The sequence below is a fragment of the Peromyscus eremicus genome, chromosome 10, assembly GCF_949786415.1.
Source record: "Peromyscus eremicus chromosome 10, PerEre_H2_v1, whole genome shotgun sequence".
Taxonomy (NCBI): Eukaryota; Metazoa; Chordata; class Mammalia; order Rodentia; family Cricetidae; genus Peromyscus; species Peromyscus eremicus.
Window position 1 is genome coordinate 78,986,933 of NC_081426.1, and position 18,239 is coordinate 79,005,171.

Genomic DNA, 18,239 nt, shown 5'->3' on the forward strand with positions numbered 1-18,239 from the left:
GACCAGAATAATAATAGTGTTCAGAGGGTGTTGATGTTCAGTTGGAAGATAAAACATTCTGGGGACAAAACTGCAGCTGGATGACCAGGTATTAATGTATTATGTACTAGAAACATATGGAGAGGGTCTACTTTAAGGATAGTCAGTCCCCAAAATGCAACTGTTCCAGGTGATGTGAATATGTCACTTTACATGATAGTGGTAATCTTTTTACTCTATGTGTATTATGTGTATGCATGTGTATGCATATGTGTACACACACACATATATATATATGTATATATATATACATATATATGTATCAAATGCCATTACACACTTTGAAAATAGACATTTTTGTCAGTCAGACCCCAAGAAAGCTGAAAGGGAAAAAAAAAAGAAAGAAAGAATATCTCAATCAACCAATTAATATTATTGATTATAATTAAATGTAAAGCCTATCTCTTTAAAGGAGTTAAATTATCTGAAGACACAAATACTCAATGGAGCCTTTTGCATTTGGTCTGATTTAATTTAATAATACATTAACCTAATTTAATAGCAAAAAGTCTTCAGGATGCTAATCAACTTGCTTTCAGGGAAGGCTAGTGTGCCAATAATTACAAAACCCTCCCTTTTCTACATACCTTGATGTCACTACATGTTGCTCCCTTACTTCACTGGCTACTCCAATGAATTCTCGGTGGGGTGGCAGGGAATCAATGAGAATATAACTCCACTCACCAGATCTTTTCCCCAGGTCACGTTATTAAGCTAAAATCATGCATTTGGCCTTCAGCATGTGATATGTTAAACAGCATTTTACTCATTATTTGGGGTAAGAAGTCAGCTTCTCAGTTCTGTTGAGGTCCAAGCCTCTGGCGATCACACTCCTCATACCATGTATAAGAGGGAGATTTCCTGAGTTAGCTTCTTGTCCCATCTTATCACAGGCAGATAGTATAACTCACATACTCTAAAGTGCATTCATGGCTGAGATGGACTTTATATACTGCGGAAAAGATGAAGCTAGCCTAGTGGCCAGGCCATATCATTCCAGCATTGGGAAGGCAGATGCAAGAAGAGTCTGAGTTTGAGGCCAGCCTGGGCTACAAAGGAACCCATGACTGCCAAGAGAAGTATGGAGGGGCATGGGCTGGCGTGGGGGGGGGGCATGGGGGGGACGACGATGACACACAACATGACAAAGGGGAGATAAAAATTGTATCAAATTAATTTGTGGAAAAATAATACCCTATCTTGAAGTGAAACATTGAAAATTCTATGAAGATAGAAGATTTTACTCATAAATCTTAACTTTAAAAAATATTTTATGTAGAAAAAAGTATTTTATGTGTAGGAGTGTTTGCCTGCACGCTTGTCTGTGCTCCATGTGTGTGCAGTGCCTGCTCAAGCCAGAAGAGGGCGACAGAACTGAGTTCCAGAAGGTCGCAAGTCACCAAGCAGGAATCCAAACCCAGGCCTCCAGAAGAGCGACCAATGCTCTTAACCACTGAGCTTTCTCTCCAGCCCTAAATCTATAAATTTTTTTAGCATTAAAGAATGATCTGCCTATGGCCAAATGCTGAGAAATTTGAAGCTTATTGCAAGAATTTAAGCAATATTTTGGAAAAATCTAACAGTTCAGTGGCCCCAGGGTATGAACGACTGCTCAAACTGCTGCACATAATAAAGGCCTTAAGAGGACCTCTGTGCACTGGGCAGCCAAGAAGGACTTTCAGAGCAGAGAATGATGGTATCAAAGTACTAGTTTCATGACGATTGATACAGAGACAGAGTATTGTGGGCTAGAAGAGACTGAAACTGGGAACCCCAGTTAGAAAGTCTTGGTTGGTTAGTGACATACAAATAAATACAACAGTTCATAGCCTTATGGCCCAGAGCGAGGGCTTGTCCCTTGAACAGGCCCTAGCCAGAGAAAATAGGAGGGATATGGGCCTAGAGCCATTATTTCCTTAACTAGGTGCCTAATTCAGTCAATTGTTCTTTATTCGTGCATTTTCTGGACACAGTCTTTTTTCTTCTACTGTGTTAAGTTCTGATAATACTCCAGAGGTCAAGGACCACTTGTTCTCTCTAATCCTGCCAGCACAGTGGATGGAGCCCAAAATCCACAGAAATGCCAGAAGACAGGAAAAGGGGAGAGGGCTCATAGTTGTTCCAGTCCTCCCTGGTGGATTAAGGAATGCCTGGTTTTTCTTGGCTCCTTGATCTCTACGGAAACCACTGGCAACCCCACCCCCAAAGACTCTCAAAACAAGAATCATATGGCCTGCAAGTCGCTGTAAGACTTAAGTTCTCCAGAATGCTGCACTCCCCATTTGTAAGGTCGGTGGGTGCAGTCAGAATGCTCGTGAGCCAACAGGCCTTGAGCTCCAAGATGAGGCTGAGCGCTGCCATAGCAACGTCCCGGACATCTAGATGGTCTTTGGCCGCAAGGGCTGCAGCAGGGACCCAGGTCTTCACCTTCTCACACTGGGTGTGGTGGTGTGGGACTACAGATGGCCCAACCAGGTAGGAGAGACTGCCCTGCTCCTCCAGCAAGAGGATAGACAGACGATAGACAGACGGGTGGCTTTCAAGAATGCCTTTCCAGAAACACATCTGCTACCCTCAGTCCGACAGCCCAGAGAGGCATGATGCTCCAAGGGAAGGAACATCTTCCAGGGTCTTTGTCACCCCCAGCTCAGCATCTGGATCTCTGCCCTCCTTCCAATTTCGACCCCGTATAGAGAATGTGGACTGGAGGCGGCTGGGCGCCATTGATGTGGACAAGGTGGTGGGAGCCATGGATATCCTGACACTTCAGGAGAACATCATGAACATCACCTTTGGCAAGCTGGAGGACGAGAAGTGCCCGCATTGCCAGTCGGGGGTGGACCCATTGCTGTTGAAGCTCACCCGTCTGGCGCAACTCACGATCCAGTACCTGATGCATTCTCAGGAGTTCCTCGCCTCACAGCTGAACGTGGTGGAGGAACGGTTGCGCCTCAGTCTGAGTGGCTGTGAGCGGAACAAACAGCTACTCACCAAGCAGGCTGAGGAGATCAGACTGCTCAAGCAGGAGTGTAGGCGCAGGAAGAAGGTGTTGTCTGCCCAGCAGCTGATGATGGGCCAGGCCAAAGCCAGCCATTACCAGTGCCGTTTTTGTGACAAAGCCTTTATGAGCCAAGCTTTTCTACAGAGCCACGTTCATCGCCGTCACCCTGCAGATTCTTGTCTTGGGAGAAGTACAAAGGCACGGAATGACAAGCTGCAGAAGGAGATCGACATGTTGAAGGAGCAGCTGCGGTTCACCAAGGCTCAGCTAGAGGCCACCCCGCACACCCACACAGTCAGGATCTCTGAAGACGGGGAAGCGCTGAAAACCAAAGAGGACTTTCAGAAATTAGTTGATAGATGAGAGGAGGAAGAAAAACAGAAATTGAGGGATGAGATGGAAAAAGTCAAGGAGATGTTTATGAAGGAGTTTAAAGACTTAACTTCTAAGCATTCAGCTTTAGAATATCAGTTGTTGGAAATCCAGAAATCCAATATGCAGGGCAAGCTCCACATGGGCACCTGGAGAGACTTCTCGGTTTAATGACTGATTTCCACATCCCAGCGTTTCCCAAACGTGCTGCACCTCCTTGAGTGCGAGTAAGCCAGTGGCCGGACAGACTTCCAAGTTCTCAAGGAAGAATGCAGCAAGGAGCAGGGTCAAGTCTTTCTCTGGCAACCACAGCCGCCCCGAGGTCATGAGTGCAATAGCCCTCTCAGGTCCAGAAGACACTGATTGACAGCTGTCATCCACATTGTCTCCTACACTCGTTCCACCCCTTTCTTCTCTGTGTTGTTTCTTGGTGTGTGTGTGTGTGTGTGTGTGTGTGTGTGTGTGTGTGTGTGTGTGTGTGTGTGTGTGTGTTTTAAATGTCTCAGGGCTGAGGGTTCCGTAACCATGTATTCTCCACAATTTGACCAATTGTAAGTTTGTATTAGCCTCTATGCATCACAAAAAGGAAGCTTCTCTGATAAAAGCTGAGGTTACCTTATTTATCTGTAAGTATAAAATGTCATCTAGAAGATAATTTGATGCTCTATCCATTAAGCAAGATAAGTCTCAATTCCCATCATAAAGCAGTTGGTTGCCCCCCCCCACATTCCTGCCACTATTACACCATAATAATATCTTAACATTTACATTTCTGTAAGTACAGGGACCCCAACCCCATGTACAGATGTAGCCTTACAAAATTTACATTTTCAATTCCCAGGTTATAAATACTTCTCTATGTTTTAAAATATTTTCAGAATCATTTTATTAGCTAAGTGGTGATCCCTCTGGATGCTGTTACTTAATCATTCCTGTGTTGCTGAAGACCTTTACATGTAACTGATGTTTTTTCTCATTTCTAAGCAAATATAAATAAAGGACTGTTCTCATTAACAACAACAACAACAAATACTAGGAAAGACATTTAGAAGAAAAAATAATAAAAAAAATATTTGATAATTAAGACAAACCGATGCTGTTAATGGAAGGAGAAATATAAGAATCTAGGCTTTCTGTGTTGTTTGAAAAAGTCAGTGGAAAAAAACATAAGCAACTCATAAAAGATAGAAAAGTATTACTTGTTACGATGAATTCTACTTTAGTATAGAGGGGGAAATATGGAAAAAGAAAACAGGGTCATGTCCATTTTTCAATGGCAAAGGCACCAGGCAGAGAGTATGCACTTAGGAATGCCAAGTTGCAAAGATGTGTAAAACAAAAATTAAAAAAAAACTTTTAATTAAAAAATTCTCACTGGGGGGTAAAACTAAACATTTAGATGTGACAAATGCTTCCACCAATATATGATGAACAACTCTTGTGATCACATTAGATATTAGAATTCACAGAAATTGAGAAAATTTGAAAAAGTAAAAAATTAATGCTCAAACTGTCATTTTAAGTAATAATACAAATAAATTTTAAATTTTCAATTATTTATCAGCTATAGAATAAACATATACTACATTAATATATGACACTATTAATTATTAATATATGACATTTAGAAACCAAGGCCACCTCTTCTAAAACTTTACAGGCTAACTGTAGAGAAATACAATCAGACTATGGTAAAGTACCACAGTCATACATATTGGTAGCAATATATATACCACCAACAGACATGGAAGAAAATGGAGAGAATGAATTCATTATAAAGGGGATCATTAGGATCATTAGAATCCTTAATCTGTCAGGATAATTTAGGCAAGCTGCCATGTGATCTGAGGGAAAGCTGTGATAGAGCAGACTGAAATAGCTTCCAGTCTTAGGATTTGAGGGCACTCCTTCAGTGTGATTTTAGTGTTGACCTTAATGAGATGGGTTATTAATTTTAAAAGAGCATATTTTTCATCAAGAATATTTCACCACAAAACACAGATGTTTTGACTGTGTGTATAACAAACTCCTTATGCTATCCATGATTTTAGTAGCTTAAATGCAAAATTAGTTTTCCATCAACCTTTTTCTTCTGCACAAAATCAACAAGTCAGTTAATACAGTTTGATTTACCTTACAATAATACTATATGATGTATATTACATTCAATAGCAGTTTTCACATCCATTGGTAAGCTACAACACAACAATCTTATAATTAGGCCGAGTTGCTCATATTAAAGGACAATCTGTTAAATTTGAAATCAAGGCTTGATTTATCCATAGGTGAACAAGACTCTGATTCACAGAAACTTCTGGGTTTCCAACACAAGTAAAAATGGTCTCAAGCTTGATTCATACATACATTCATTATTTTACTTTTTTCTTTTTTCTAATTAAAATGTTTCCATTCATTTTACACACCGTCAAAGATCCCCCTCTTTCCTGACCCGCCAGACTCCCCATCCCAACTCACCCCCCACTCTCTCCCACAAGAAGGCAAGGCCTCCCATGGGGAGGTACATCCAGTAGAGGCAATTCCAAGCTCTTTCCCCTGCCTCAAGGCTTTATGAAGTGTCCCATCATAGGTAGGGGGCTCCAAAAAGCCCACTCATGCACCAAGGATGGATTCTGATTCTACTGCCAGGGGGCCCCCCAAGTAGATCAAGCTACACAATTGTTTCACCATGCAGAGGGCCTAGTCCAGTCCCATGCAGGCTCCACAGCCATTGATACAACTTTCATGAGTTCTCACTAGTTTGGTTTGACCCTCTCTGCAGGTTTCCCCATCATGATTTCGCTGCACTTGCTCGTAGAATCCCTCTTCTCTCTCTTTGACTGGACTCCTGGAGCTCTGCCTCGTGTTTGGCTGTGAATCTCTGTGTCTGCTTCCATCAGTCATTGGAGAAAAGCTCTATGATGACAGTTAGGATATTCACTGATCTGATCACTGGGCTAAGCCAGTTCAGTTCAGGTACCCTCTCCACTATTTCTAGTAGTCCAAGCTGGGGTCATCCTTGGGAATTCTTGGCAACTTCCCTAGCACCAGGTTTCTCTCTATCCCCATGATATCCCCCTCTATCATGATATCTCCTTCATTGCTTTCCCACTCCATCCCTGTTCCAGCTCAACCATCCCATTCCTTTATGTTCTCATCCCCTGTCCTCCATTGCCCACCTCTCACCTCCAGTTTACTCATGGAGATCTCATCTATTTCCTCTTCCCAGGGTGATCCATGCATCCCTCTTTGGGTCGTCTTTGCTAGCTAGCTTCTCTAGAGTTGTGGGTTGTTGTGAGGTTATCCTTTGCTTTACAGCTAGTATCCACTTATGAGTGGGTACATACCATGTTTGTCCTTCTGAGTCTGGGTTATCTCACTCAGGATATTTTTTAGTTCCATCCATTTGCCTGAAAATTTCATGATGTCATTGTTTTTCTCTGCTGAGTAGTACTCCATTGTGTACATGTACATTTTCTTAATCCATTCTTCAGTTGAGGGGTATCTAGGTTGTTTCCAGGTTCTGTCTATTATGAATAATGATGCTATGAACATAGTTGAGCATGTGTCCCTGTGGTATGATTGAGCATTCCTTGGGTATATGCCCAAGAGTGGTATAGCTGGGTCTTGAGGAAGATTGATTCCCAATTTTCTGAGAAACCGCTACACTGATTTCCAGAGTGGCTTTACAAGTTTGCACTCCCACCAACAGTGGAGGAGTGTTCCCCTTGCTCCATATCCTCTCCAAGATAAGCTGTCTTCAGTGTTTATGATCTTAGCCATTCTGACAGGTGTAAGATAGTATCTCAGAGTTGTTTTGATTTGCATCTCCCTGATGACTGAGGATGCTAGCAATTCCTTAAATGTCTTTCGGCCATTTGAAATTCTTCCTTTGAAAATTCTCTGTTTAGCTCTACAGCCCAATTTTTAATTGGATTGTTTGTTATTTTGGTGTCTAGTTTCTTGAGTTCTTTATGTATTTTGGAGTAGCCCTCTGTCAGATGTAGGGGTTGGTGAAAATCTTTTCCAATTCTGTAGGTTGTTATTTTGTCTTATTTACTGTGTCCTTTGCCTTACAGAAGCTTCTCAGTTTCAGGAGGTCCCATTTATTAATTGTTGCTCTCAGTGTCTATGCTACTGGTGTTATATTTAGGAAGTGGTCTCCAGCGCCAATGCATTCAAGACTACTTCCTACTTTCTCTTCTATCAGGTTCAGTGTAACTGGTTTTACATTGTCTTTGATCCACTTGGACTTGAGTTTTGTGCATGGTGATAGATATGGATCTATTCACAATCATCTACATGTTGACATCCAGCTATGCCAGCACCATTTGTTGAAGATGCTTTCTTTTCTCCATTGTATAGTTTTGGCTTCTTTGTCAAAAATCAGGTGTTCATAGATATGTGGGTTAATATCAGGTTTTTGAAGTATGACCTGATGATTCTCTGGACTTCTTCATTGTCTATTGTTATGTCTCCCTTTTCGTTTCTGATTTTGTTAATTTGGATGCTCTCTCTCTGCCTTTCGGTTAGTTTGGATAAAGGCTTGTCTATCTTGTTGATTTTCTCAAAGAACCAACTCTTTGTTTCATTGATCTTTATATTGTTCTCTTTGTTTCTATTTTCTTGATTTCAGCTCTCATTTTGATTATTTCCTCGAATCTATTCCTCCTCAGTGAGTTTGTTTGTTTGTTTTTTTGTTCTAGAGCTGTTAGGTGTGCTGTTAAGTCACTAGTGTAGGATTTCTCCAACGTCTTTATGTGGGCATTTAGTGCTATGAATTTTCCTCTTAGCACTGTTTTCATAGTGTCCCACAATTTTGAGTATGTAGTACATTCATTTTCATTGATCTCTAGGAAATCTTTAATTTCTTTCTTTATTTCTTCCTTGACCCATTGGTGATTCAGTTGAGCATTATTCAGTTTTCATGAGATTGTAGGCTTTCTGTAATTTTTGTTGTTGTTGAAATCTAACTTTAAACCATGGTGTTCTGATAGAATACAGGAGGTTATTCCTTTTTTTTTTAATCTGTTGAGATTTGCTTTATGACTGAGTATGTAGCTGATTTTAGAGAAGGTTCCATGGGGTGCTGAGAAGAAGGTATATTCTTTTTTGTTAGGGTGGAATGTTCTGTAGATATCTATTAAGTCTATTTGAGTCATAATATCAGTTAAGCCTCTTATTTATCTGTTAAGTTTTGATTTGGCAGATCTGTCCAGTGGTGAGAGTGGGGTTTTAAAGTCTCCCACTATTAATGTGTGGGGCTTGGTGTGCGATTTAAGCTTTAGTAATGTTTCTTTTACATATGTGGGTGCCTATCAATTCCCCAGGGTCCAAGGGGGTTTTGATATGTCCGGTGTGGGATATCAGGGAAAAAATCTACATATACTATGTTCTTATGTCTGTTTACTTTATTCCTCTAAGACAAAAATTACATCAGTTCAGCTATAGTTCCACCAGGCATTCAAGGCAGGAAGAACTCTAGACATACCAAGCGCTATATCTGTCTACCTTATTTCTCTGGGATGAAATCCTGTCTCATAACTGAAGTTCTGTCCAACTCCCTAGCTCATAGTCCAGCTAACAACTAACTCCTATGCTTTCAGCCTCATCTTCGTCCTCTGTATCCTCTTTCTCCATCTCTGCTACTCTCTACTTCTGGCACTCAGAAAACTCTACCCAAGATCTGCTTACCCTCTACAGAACCTCTGTCTTCTTCTCTTCTCTCTCGCCATGCTGTTCTGTCTCTGTCTACAGAAAATGCCTGCTCTTTCTTTCCCTGGGCATGTGGTTCCCTGCCTCCTCAGGAATGCTGTTTTATCTCTCACCTTGATATGTAAAAACCTCTTTTGTTCTCAGTCAAAGTGCTCTGGAGAACCACTAGGCCTCCTCAAGGCCAGGGGATGGTCTGAGTTTCATTAACACAGGAAACAAAGCTATGTGTCTCCAGCCAGCTTGTCTCCTAAGCTCGGCAGGGCTTAGTAGGTTCAGCAGATCTGGGGAGCTGAACTGTTTACCAATTGGTCTGGGCACACAAGGATTTCATAGCAGAAGACAGCTGGAATATTAAAAGCTGGGTAACACCAAATATTCATAGTAAATGGCTTTGCCTTTTGACAAACCCTTGGCCAGTCAAAGCTCAGCTTTAATGCACAGCTGAATCTCTATGATATATTCTTGTGGCCTGCAAGAGGTGTCCTTGTATTTGGAGCATAAATGTTAAAAATTGAAACTTCATCTTGGTGGATCTTTCCTGTGGTGAATATATAATGTCCTTCTCAATCTCTTTTATTGATTTTAGTTTGTAGTCTATTTTGTTAGGTATTAGGATAGATACACCAGCTTGCTTCTTAAGTCCATTTTATTGGAAAGACTTTCCCCAGCCTTTTACTAGGAGGTAGTATCTGTCTTTGAAGTTGAAGTGTGTTGCTTGTATGCAGCAGAAGGATGAGTCCTGATTTCATATCCATTCTGTTTGCCTGTATCTTTTTATAGGTGAATTAAGTCCATTGGTATTAAGGGATATTAATGACCAGTGATTGTTAATTCCTGTTATTTTTTGGTGGTAGTGTGTGTGTATTTCTCTTGTTTGGGATTTATTGCTGTGGGGTTATCTATTGCCTGTGTTTTCATTGGTGTATCTGACTTCCTTAGGTTGGAATTTTCCTTCTAGTGCCTTCTGTAGGGCTGGATTTGTGGATAGATATTGTTTAAATCTGGTTTTGTCTTGGAATGTCTTCTTCACTCTGTCTATGGCAATTGAAAGTGTTGCTGGGTGTATTAGTCTAGGCTGGCATCCATGGTCTTTTAGTGTCTGCATTACATCTGTCCAGGTCCTTCTAGTTTTCAAAGTCTCCATTGAGAAATCGGGTGTTATTCTGATGGGTCTGCCTTTATAAGTCACTTGGCCTTTTTCCTTTCCTGCTCTTAATATTCTTTCTTTATTCTGTATATTTATTGGTTTAATTATTATGTGGCAAAGGCACTTTTTGGGGGGCCTAGTCTATTTAGTGTTCTATAAGCTTCTTGTATCTTCATTTCCTTCTTTAAATTGGGAAAGTTTTCTTCTATGATTTTGTTGAATATGTTTTCTGTGCCTTTGAGTTGGTACTCTTCTCCTTCTTCTATCCCTAGTATTCTTAGGTTTGGCCTTTTCATGGTGTCCCAGATTTCCTGGACATTTTGTGTTACTGCATTTGTGGCTTTGGTGTTTTCTTTGACTGACGAATCCATTTCCTCTGTTGTATCCTCTACACCAGAGATTCTGTCTTCCATCTCTTGTATTCTGTTGGTTATGCTTGCATCTGTGTTCCCTGTTCATTTATTCAGATTTTCTATTTCTAGCATTCCCTCTGTTTGTGTCTTCTTCATTGTTTCTATTTCACTTTTCAGGTCTTGAACTGTTTCCTTCACTTGTTTAATTGCTTTTTCAAGGTTTTCTTGGCTTTCTTTAAGGGGTTTGTTGATTTTTTTTCCAATTTTTTATTTGTCTTTTCCTCAATTTCTTTAAGGGAATTTTTCATTTCCTCTTTAAAGGCCTCTATCATCTTCATGGAGTTATTTTTAGGGTTGCTTTCTTCTGCTTCGTCTACATTGTGATGTTCAGGTCTTGCTGTTATAGAAGGGCTAGGTTCTGGTGATGCCATATTGCTCTTTATGTTGTTATATATATCTTTGCACTGGTGTCTACCCATCTCTTACTCCAACAGGTGCAAGAGGTACCTGTGTCTGAGTAAGCTGCTATTGGTCCAATCTGTGATTGCTGTGTCTGTGTCTCAGGGGCCCCTCTGGGTCCAATCTTAGCTCTTGGTCTAACTGGAGCTGGCAGATTCTGTATCTCAGGGAGCTGCTCTTGGTCCAATCCAAACTAGCTGATTCTGTGGCTCAGAAAGCCTCTCTTGGTCCTATGAGAGCTGGCAGATTCCGTGTCTCAGGAAGTTACTGGGGTCACCGGCAGATGGGTATTGGGGTATGGTGTGGGTCTTGTAGATTGCAGGGTCCAATGGGGGGTTTTAGTGGGGGAGCCTGCCTGCAGAAGTTTTCCCTGCTGGCTGGCAACTGGGACAGAGTTGGGTGGGAGTTCCCGGGGACTGGCTGTGTCCCAGGGTCTGGGTTCTAGAGATAGGACTTTCTGGGTGGAAAAAGAGTCACCCACCTCTTGGTGCAGTGAAAGCTGGTGGAGTCCATATCTCAGGAAGTTACTGGGGTCACAGGTGGATGGGTATTGGGGTATGGCATGGGTTTTGTAGATTGCAGTGTCCGATGGGAGGAGGTTGGCGGGGGAGCCTGCCCACAGGAGCTTTTCCTGCTGGCTAGCAACTGGGGCAGAGTTGTATTTTACATATTTTTATAATAAACAAGAAACCTGTGCTGTAGATATTGCTCTGATTGGTTAATAAATAAAACACTGATTGGCCAGTAGCCAGGCAGGAAGTATAGGCGGGACAAGGAGAGAGGAGAATTCTGGGAAGTGGAAGGCGGAGGGAGAGATCTGCCAGCCTCCACCATGACAAGCGAGATGTAAGGTACCGGTAAGCCACGAGCCTTGGGGCAACATATAGATTAATAGAAATGGATTAATTTAAGATAGAAGTAGATAACAAGAAGCCTGCCACAGCCATACAGTTTATAAATAATATAAGCGTCTGAGTGACTATTTTATATGTGGGTTGTGGGACTGCGGGGGCTTGGTGGGACCTGGAGAGAAGCTCTCCAGCTACAAACTTGGTTGTATTCTAGAAGAGAAATATACTCCTAAGTCCTAACCGTTCTGACCTTCTCCACTGCCCGGGGACCAACTTGCACTGTTACCATCCCTCACATCAATTTGAGAAACTGAGAACGTACCTACGCTGTAAAGAATATCCTCTGATTGTTCTACTTGCTTCCTCCGCCCCAGGGAGCAGCAGCACTCCTGTGGGAACTCAAAGCCTGCTCCACTCAAATCACCTCTTTCAAAAGCCTTTCAGGGTCTTCTCTATGACACAGAACACACTCTACACTGGTCTCCATGGACACATTGAACTGGCCTAGCTAATGACCGCCCCATCACGTTCTTCATCTTTCTCCATGACAGAGCTTTGGGTCTCATGTAACTATCCTATTCATAGTCTGCTTCCCTGCATCTTCTGTATGAATAGATCCTTCTTCCCAAGCCCCGCTGCTTTCCTTTCTCTTACATTTTTTTCAGAGCAGTTATTTTATTAGCTCTTCATTCATCTGTCCTTTATTGCTGTTTTCATCCAACATAGACAATTGTAAGTGCAAGAATCCCTTATATTCACCACTGTCCCACGGATCCCACAGCAGTTCAGGGGCAAATTTAGTGATCAGTAACTAAATACTTTTAGAAGAGTAGGAGGAAACAAACGAAAGAAAAAAGAATGAAACAAATAAATGAAAGCTATACATGCCCACATCATACTCTAATAATTGTGGTGTCAAGGATTGGGCTTTTTCTTTTGCAGAAATTAAAGTTTATAACTATTAAGTGGATAAAAAGAAACCAAGGAGATGGAGAAAATGAACTGAAATATCAAGAGCATGTTATAACAACATTTGCAGTGTGTTTTCTTTGGGCAGGGGTTGTTTGGTTGTTTTTTTTGTTTTTTGTTTTTTGTTTTTAAGGCTTTACTCTAGGTAAGAGGTAACAGGAAGTAATTAAGCCTTGAAAAATGAAGTTTTGTGTAAACATGGCATTTGATGATAGGGGACGATTTACACTTGTCAGTGTTACTGCAAAGTTCTGTAAAATGTTTCTGTCATTCACAAATAAGTCATCTGACATTACACGATAGATATTTGTGTAGTTTCCTAATTTGGGCTGCATTGAGGAAAGCTAGACTGAATGAAATGTAAATATTAACAGATTGAATTAATGTCATTTCCTTTGTGAAAAACTGGTAAGTGTGTAAAGATGGGTACTGAGATTGGTAAAGAACATTCAACCAAATCTGAATACTGGGAACCTGAGAACTTCCTCAATTATTCTGTCATTTATTTATTCAATTTAATTTTTCAAAATTCTTCTTAATTTTAAAGGATCTGTTTACTTACATTTACAAAGCCTATATTTTAGATAAAAGCCTAGATAGATGTATAATATAATAATTAAATACACATTTCCAGTGTCTGGAAAACTCATAAAATATGTTTGGATACTTAGCACTTACATCCTTCTATTTATCTATGTTCTTTCTTGTTCCTAGATTTAAAAATTATCTAGTAAAACAAGATCACTAGTTCTAGCTTTCCCTATTGTTTTACTGCCTTTATTGAATTCCTTATAATATTGTTCAGTTTTGTCTGTCTTTAACAACTTTTATAATATTTTTGTACAGATAATTTCAAACTTTGCTATTTTGATCAATTATTAAAATACATCTGCAATCTGTAGTGTATATGTATATGTCTACTTCATAATTCCTTTGCTATAGAGAATTCTATTTTGCTATAAGATATTTACATACTCTTGTTGTTTATAAAAAGTATCTGATTCTTACCCAGTGCTAGATTCTATCATCACATAATTTTTTTTGCTAGTTTTTAAGGATATTCATACCTCTACATTGCTATAAGATGCAAGATATAATGCATGTTATTGGGCAATGACACACTATCTTCTCCTGATATACCTCTTTGTATGTGACAAGATTTTAGGGGTTTGAATAGGTCTACTGATTGACTTCTTGGATTGAGTACCAGATTGAAAACATTTTGTCCCATATATATGTTTACCAATGACTCTTACCTTAGAAGTTCTCAGTAATCAGATACACACAGTATGTTTTATGAATATCATTATTTATTCCTAACCATAACAAGCTTGCTAAAAAGGCTCATGCACAAAATACTCATACTGGCAAGAAACCACAGGCCAGAAACTGGCTTAAGTCATGCATTTTTAGGGTGACCTTGTTCCGCCACTTCTTGCATGCCATCAGCACAAATCAAAGCTGAGTCCAGATGTCAGATATTTCCCTAAGGGAATTAACATAGTTCTTCAATGGTTTTTATTCTTGTAAGATCATCATTTTGTTCTCCCAGAAATTGGCTTGTGTACTACATGTAGATTACTTTGTTTTTGACAATAGTCTTACAAAATGTTACAAAAGACTTTGAAAACTATTGCCTCTTTTCCCAGAATTAGATTATACAAAACAAAAACAATAAGACATCAATGACCAAAGGCTTCCTAGACCTTACCATGGAACCCTGCATAGAAGCAGCCAGCTTACCAAAATAATGAAATAGCAAATAACAACTCAATTATGACACTCATCAGGATATTGATATTCCTAAAACATGAGCTTCTGTCTTACAAATAGTATATATAAGACTTATAGCCTTATAAGGCTTATTCAGTGACAAGCATATAGTGTTCTTTTATTCTTTCTCCAAGATGATAGTATTATTGTTTCTGGGATAACTGGGTAGAAATATTAATTGCTTCCCTTATTACTATACTTAATAACCCAGTTATAAGACTTTTGTTGGGATGAATTCTGGTGATGTGAATATCTCATGTACCATATGAAGAATAATTTTAAAGACAGGTTCATTATATAGCTTTCCTGGAAACTTCTATGAAGACCAAGCTGGCCTCAAACTCTCAGAAATTCACCTGCTTCTGCTTCTGGAGTGCTGGGATTAAAGGATGGACCACCATGCCTAATGAATCATGACTATTAAAGACCAAAACTACTTCACAGACTCCATGGGCAATGTTTGGGACAGTGAGATGACTCAGCAGATAAAGGTATTTGGTTACAAGAAAGCCTGATAATCATGACTTTAATTCCTAGGGCATACATGGTAGGAGAGAAGTGACTACTGTAAGTCGTCTTCTTGGCCTTCCCACATAAGCTGTGGCACATGTGCACATGTGCATAATAAACAAACAAATAAATAAATAAATAAATAAATAAATAAATAAATAAATAAATAAATAAATAAATAAGGAAATATGTAATGCTCCAAAATGTTCCAGTAGTTCTGGTGGTCTTCAGCCATTTAACTAATAAGCAAAGAAATCATGTTGTATTTAGACATTGGTTTCCAAGTAGACTTGGTAGTACTTCATATATTGAAGCTAGTAGAAAAGTATTATTTAAAAAATAATATAGAAGGTGGGGTAGTTAGGTTCCCAAACATTCAGTGTAGCTAGAGTTTTCCTGCCTGGCCCACAGTCAGGACAAATCTCTTTCACCTGCCAGTCCCACAGCGGTTCAGACCCGACCAAGTAAACACAGAGAATATTAGTTACAAACTGTATGGCCGTGGCAGGCTTCTTGCTAACTGTTCTTATAGCTTAAATTAATCCATTTCCATTAATCTATACCTTGCCACATGGCTCGTGGCTTACCGGTATCTTCCCATGCTGTTTGTCATCATGGCGGCTGGCAGTGTCTCTCTCCCAGCCTTCCACTTCCCAGCTTTATTCTCCTCCTTGCCCCGCCTATACTTCCTGCCTAGCCAACGGCCAATCAGTGTTTTACTGATTAATCAGCAACACGTTTGCCATACATCCCACAGCAATTCAGAAATGCAAATTTGGTTTACTTTCCCAATCCAAGTAAAGACACTCAATGGAAGATTTGATTGGAAGCAAAATATCTGTGGAAAAAAAAGTCTTTTCACTTATATATAGGGAAGTTTCTCTACTTAGAGAGGAAAGAAGTTCATTTTTTATATGAAAATCAAAATATATGTAGAAGGAGATAGTACATGTAGACTAATCCAAGAGGATGGATGGGTGGATGAATGGATAGACTGATGATAGATAATAGATAGATAGACAGACAGATAGATAGATAGATCGATAGATAAATAGATAGATGATAGATAGATGTGTGTGTAGACACACACACACACACACACACACACACACACACACACACACCAGCTCAAAGCCATCTTTTCATGTTCTTCTTTGTGATGGTAAGGTTAAAATACACAACATATTCCTCTTTGTGCCAACTACTTACTAAATTTTCCCTAAAAGAATCCTCAAGAAAGAAGCAGTAGGACACTATTCCCATTCCTTTCCAGCCATTTCCCCCCCCCCCCCCGCACCTCTGCATCTCATCCTCAGGATGGCATGAAGTAGCAAGAGCAGGTTCAATTTGCACATATTACTGTTCAGTCAGTATCAGTCTTATTATTTCCTCACAGACATGACAGAGACTCCTCATCAGAAGTCTGGGTGGCAGCCCCACAAGCCCTGACTCTGAAACTGTAAACTCTTCAGAGGGATATCCCTTTCCTTCTTACCCTAACCCCCCCCCCACATTGTTTGTCCTTTATACATTTTCCCTAGTCCTGAGACTACTTCTATCGGTTGCTTGCTAAGACTAAACACTGATGGAGATCTCATCTGTTTTCCCTTCCCAAGGTGATGCAGGCATCCCTCTTAGGATCCTCCTTGTTTCCTAGCTTCTCTGGAGCTGTGGGTTGTAGTCTGATTATCCTTTGCTTTACAGCTAGTATCCACTTATAAGTCTTTCTGGGTCTGGGTTACCTCACTCAGGATAATATTTTCTATTTCCATCCATTTGCCTGCAAATTTCATAATGTCATTGCTTTTTTTTTATTATTTTTTTATTTTTTTTACGTCATTGCTTTTTACAGCTGAGTAATACTCCACTGTGTACATGTGTGGTGATATATTTGTAATCTAAGAAATAAAGCTTGCCTGAGGATCAGAGAACAGAGCCATCCACAGAGTTAGCCACAGAGGTCAGGCAGTGGTGTCACATATCTTTAATCCTAGCACTCAGGAGGTAGAGCCAAAGATCTGTCTGGATCTCTATAAATTCAAGGCCATGCTGGGCTACACGAAATTAATCCAGGCTAAAGAAGAAACAGAGCCAGGCAGTAATGGCAAAAACCTTTAATTTCAGCACTTGAGATCACATACCTGTAATCCCAACACTAGGAAGGTTGAAACAGGAAGTGATGGGGCTAGACAGAGAAAGGAATACATGGCGGGAGAAGACAGGAATTTACTGTCTTGCAGAGCTGGTGAGGTAAGAGGTGATAGCTGCAGCTTGCTCTGTTTCTCTGATCTTTCAGCTTTCACCCTGATATCTGGCTCTAGGTTTTTATTATAAGACCATTTAGGATTTGTGCAACATATATGTACCACATTTTCTTTATCTATTCTTCAGTTGAGGGGCATTTAGGTTGTTTCCAGGTTCTGGCTATTATGAATAACGATGCTATGAACATAGGTGAGCAAATGTCTTGTTGGTATGATTGAGCATTCCTTGGGTATATGCCCAAGAGTGGTACCATTGGGTCTTGAGGTAGACCAGTTCCGACCAACAGCTGTGGAACCTGCATGGGACCAAACAAACTAGGTCCTCTACATGCAGGAGACAGTTGTGCAGCTTGGTTTGTTTGAGGAGCCCTGGGAGTGGGATAAGGATCTATCCCTGGTGCATAAGCTGGCTTTCTGGAGCCTATTACCTATGTTGGGACACCTTGCTCAGCCTTGATACAGTGGGGAGGGGCTTGGTCCTGCCTCAACTGAATGTCTTTGCTGACTCCCCATGGGAGGCCTTATTCATTTGGAGGAAGGGATGGGGGTGAGGGAGAAGTTTGAGGGAAAGCGGGAGGAGGGATGAGAAGGGATCTGTGGTTGGTATGTAAAATGAATAAAAAAAATTGCTTAAATAAATATTTAAACACTGGATGTTATCCTTGGTTCCTTTTCCTCTAAAATTATGTATCTGATTTTCAATAAATCCAGTGAGCTAAAGCTTGAAACTTCCAAGAATGTAATGGTCTATAAGCGTGCTTACATTGATACTATCATGACTTGGGCCTT

The 18,239-nt window shown here is 40.3% G+C and overlaps 1 pseudogene; it reads left to right on the plus strand.

Moving 5' to 3' along the window:
- Positions 1–2,120: 2,120 nt before the first annotated feature.
- LOC131920747 (cilium assembly protein DZIP1-like) lies at positions 2,121–4,735 on the plus strand (annotated as a pseudogene).
- Positions 4,736–18,239: the final 13,504 nt, after the last annotated feature.